General features: G+C 43.6%; 1 non-coding gene across 1 annotated transcript; it reads left to right on the top strand.

Annotated features, from left to right (window-relative positions):
- The first annotated feature begins 736 nt into the window (after nt 1-736).
- On the top strand, nt 737-890 carry LOC141253997 (5.8S ribosomal RNA). The gene has a single exon (XR_012315066.1). It is a non-coding gene; the product is annotated as a 5.8S ribosomal RNA (ribosomal RNA).
- The last annotated feature ends 3,628 nt before the right edge of the window (nt 891-4,518 follow it).

Below are 4,518 nucleotides of genomic sequence, written 5' to 3' on the forward strand. Positions count from 1 at the left end.
GGTCACAAGCTCGCGTTGATTAAGTCCCTGCCCTTTGTACACACCGCCCGTCGCTACTACCGATTGGATGGTTTAGTGAGGTCCTTGGATCGGCCCCGCCGGGGTCCGCCAAGACCCTGGCGGAGAGCCGAGAAGACGATCGAACTTGACTATCTAGAGGAAGTAAAAGTCGTAACAAGGTTTCCGTAGGTGAACCTGCGGAAGGATCATTAACGGAGCGATGACCGAACCGAGAAGGCGCGGAGCCGGAAGCCGATTTCCCTGACTGCCTCCCCCTGCCCGAAGGGGGTGCGCGGCGGGATACTTCCGCTCCGCCGGTGCTTACCCGCATGCGGGGGGGATGGCCACGGGCCAGCAAGGGCGATCGCCAGGCGGACGACGACGGGAGGGCGCGGGGAGCCCCTCTCGCTCCATCGTCCAGACGGACGCCTGGCCTCGCGGGGCCCTGCCGTGTTCCCCCCCCCGCCCAGGAAAAAAAAACTCACGCGAAAGGCCATCCCGGGTACCGTTCGCCCGTGCGCCCGTATACCCCTCTCCCCGAGGTTGCGGGTCCGGGCGGTAGGTCGAGAAGCCTCGAGCCCTCCGTCGTTCCCCTCCCCGCCGGAGGGAGGGATGGCGGAGGCCGAGCGCCCGGGGCAACAGGGCCAAGATGAAAACCCCCCGACGCACCCCCTCTGTTTGCCGGCCGACGTACTGAAAAGCCGGGCGCCCCAGAGCGGCCCGGACCCAGAAGCGCGACTCTTAACGGTGGATCACTCGGCTCGCGCGTCGATGAAGAACGCAGCTAGCTGCGAGAATTAGTGTGAATTGCAGGACACATTGATCATCGACACTTCGAACGCACCTTGCGGCCCCGGGTTGCTCCCGGGGCTACGCCTGTCTGAGGGTCGCCCCTCCGTGGATCGCCTCCGTGGCGCGGCTGGGGTCCCGTCGCAAGGGATTTTCCGAGGGAGGCCCGAGGCTTCGCGCCCCGACGCCCTCCCTCTCCGTCTCTCCCTTACGTCCCCCCAAGGCCAGACCCACCCGCCCGGTTACCCTCCGTTCCCCGACCCCGGTCTCGTATTGACTACTTTTTTGTATCTTCTCCTCTGTTGGCTAAATTGATGATATTGTTATGTCTGATCATTCTTCAGTGAGCTTGGAACTATCAAAGGATTTCCCTCGGGGCCCTGACTTCTTGTGGAGATTTCCAGATTACTTTTGCAAAGACGACTCATTTATTTCCTCTCTCAAGATATGGTGGAGCGAATTCTTATCTGATAATTCGGCACACCAAGATAACCCCACATTATTGTGGGAATCGGCCAAGGCGGTACTGAGAGGAAAAATTTTGGCGTATACTTTTTCTCTCAAAAAAGGGTTATGAAAAAATATAGTGAACTGTCCTCTGAACTGAAACAAGCCTACACTACATTTCTTCTTGATCCTTCCCCTCTTAATAAAACACATTGGTCTCAAAAACAATCTGAATTCAACCAATATGCAGATATGAGAGAAAAATTCCATTTATCTCAAACAGAAGCATTCTTTTATAGGTTTGGTAACAAATCGGGGAGGATGATGGCCAATTTAGCTAAAGGTATGAGAAAGCCACAGGGAATATTTCAATTAAGAAATATTAATGGGGTTATTCACACGGACCCTAAATCAATTAATGAGATTTTAGGCTCATTCTATAAGGACCTATACAAAAAAACAAAACAAACCTTGCCCCTCTCTGATACACTCTTGGATAAGGTCAAATTACCTTTTTTTTCGGAGGAACATAAATCTATATTAAATAAACCTATTTCATTGGAGGAGATTACCACTACAATTAAAAATTTGAAACCAAACAAAGCCCCTGGACCTGATGGATACACTTCTGACTTCTTTAAATCCTTAACGGAAGAGGTGTCCCCGTTGTTAGTACCGATCTTCAACAAAATAATTTGTGGCAATCCCATTTTCCCTTCCGCAAATATGACTTATGTCAAATTATTACTAAAGCCAGACAAAGATCCATTATCCCCCAATTCATACAGACCGATTTCACTTATAAATATCGACATTAAGCTTTTATCTAAAATAATGGCTGATAGACTGGCCTCCATTCTACCCCACCTTATATCCCATGTACAAGCAAGCTTTGTTAAAGGTCGCTCAGCCACGCTAAATATTAGGAAAGTATTATTGGCGCTCGATAAAATCCACTCTACTCCTGATCTAAAGGGATCCACAGCAATTATCTCCCTTGACGCCGAAAAAGCCTTTGATAATATAAGTTGAGATTGGTTATACATGGTTTTAACGAAGATGTCATTGTCAGGCCCCTTTTTTAATTACATTCGTAATTTATACACGTCTCCAAAAGCCCAGGTGTGTACCCCAGGTTTTTTATCCTCTCCCTTCCCTCTTGAAAAGGGAATGAGACAAGGATGTCCTTTATCCCCTTACTTTTTAATCTGGCACTAGAGCCCTTAGTCCGTATTTTGTCAGACCCTAAAACTTTTTCAGGCATCCAATTTAACAAAAAATCAATTCAGGCTGCTTTTTTTGCAGACAACATCATTTTGTTCATGTCAGATCCCTTTCTACATTTACCTCTGGTGTTGGATCTACTTAAAAATGTTGGCTCATATTCTGCATTCAAAATAAACACAAAAAAATGTGAATTGCTACCATTAACTGAAAAGGGTATGAAACACTACCCAAAAAAATCTTTCTATGATATTAATATAGCTACATCACATATCACGTATTTGGGCATAAAAATAGGCCGGTTGCCATCTTCTTTATATACATTAAATTATCCCCCCCTCATCAAAAAAATTACTGATCAATTGAAATCGTGGCAGGATTTGCCCTTGTCTTTTTTAGGTAGGGCGCATCTCATTAAGATGATAAGTACTTCTAAAATTATGTATCAACTCCAAACTCTGCCATTACTGCTGAAACACTCTGACGTAATCACACTTAATAAGGCCTTTAGTCATTTTATATGGAGAGGAAAACGTCCTAGGATTAGCCTTGACAAACTTATGTCGTCCAAGGATGATGGAGGCATCAATTTTCCAAGTATCAGGAATTATAACCTTGCTTGCCTTTTTCGCTACATAATTGACTGGCTCCACAAAAGACATACATGCTCTGATTACTCTTTGGAATCAGACTATGCTTACCCCTTTAATTTAACTGCACTTCTACACTCTCGCTACTCTTCTGTACCCCCAGCAATCAAAAGATCAGTAACTTTTAAAGACACCATTTCCGCTTGGAAAGCAGTTAGAAAAAATTATGGCCTTTGTTTCAGAATTTCTAAGCACTTGCCGCTATGGCGGAATCCGGAATTTCCACAGGGCAGTGAAAATAAATTATTTTTTAAATGGCAGCAAGCAGGTATACATAACATATCTCACCTACTTCACCCAAACAGTCGGAGATGGTTGACGTTCCCAGAATGTATAGATAAATATGATCTACCCTTACAGCATGGCCTCCAATTTGAACAAATTAGATTATCCATTATGTCAAACTTAAAGGATGTCACCTTCGAGACCTTTCAAAACTAACTAGATATAATTTTACTATATCCAACTGGTACTCCCTCAATTTCTAGTCTTTACTCGGCTATGAAATCTAATTTATTAAAGATACACCCAGACATTTTCTTTAAATATTGGAAGTAGCAACTTGATGACATTGAAATCCCTACTAAGATCAGATTAGGCTGGAATATATTTAGAAAATACATTATAAACGAATCATGGAGAGAGACTCAGAATAAAATAATACACGGGGCCATTTACGCTTTTAATATACTGAAAAAAGATACCTTGTCAAATAGGATGATTGCATGCCCTAAATGTCATCACCCATACTCTGATCTTATGCACGGCCTATGGTCCTGCCCTGATTCAACAGTATACTGGAATCAAGTCTCAGATGTGATAAAGACTATATGGGGCCCAGGATACACTCTCTCTCCATATGTAGCCATACTACATCATTGGAATAACCCAGAAAATCTTGACCAAAAATCAAAAGGCCCCCCAAAACTACTTCATACTCTATTCTTGCTGGCAAAAAAAGTTACTTAAACATTGGCTGGATCCTATCATGCCCCCTATAGCAGAGCTAATAATCCAAATGAAACATTTTATGGGAGTAGAGCAATTAGATACCCTTTGTAACAAAGAACAGCAAGCTGGCAAATTTCTATCAAAATGGAAGCAGTTTATTATAACATGTTGTTCTCTGTCTGAAAAGAATAAAATTGTCAAACCATTTACTTCTACAGAATGGTATATTCTGGAGGATCTAAATAATAACCTAGGACACTTACGTGTTAACTAAAGCAGGGGAGATAATCATCACAATTTATCGTTATTTAATTAATTAATTCCATTGACTGTAGATGACTGTAACTTGCTAATACTTAGTTTAGATGTCTATTTGTTAAGCCAGCTAACCGGAACTTATTCATTATTCATTGTGCATGATCTGTGTACAGGTTCCTTATTATGTTCATCCTGGCTT

This window comes from Phyllobates terribilis, unplaced genomic scaffold (assembly GCF_046119375.1).
Source record: "Phyllobates terribilis strain yellow unplaced genomic scaffold, ASM4611937v1 Scaffold_2__4_contigs__length_985480577, whole genome shotgun sequence".
Lineage (NCBI taxonomy): Eukaryota > Metazoa > Chordata > Amphibia > Anura > Dendrobatidae > Phyllobates > Phyllobates terribilis.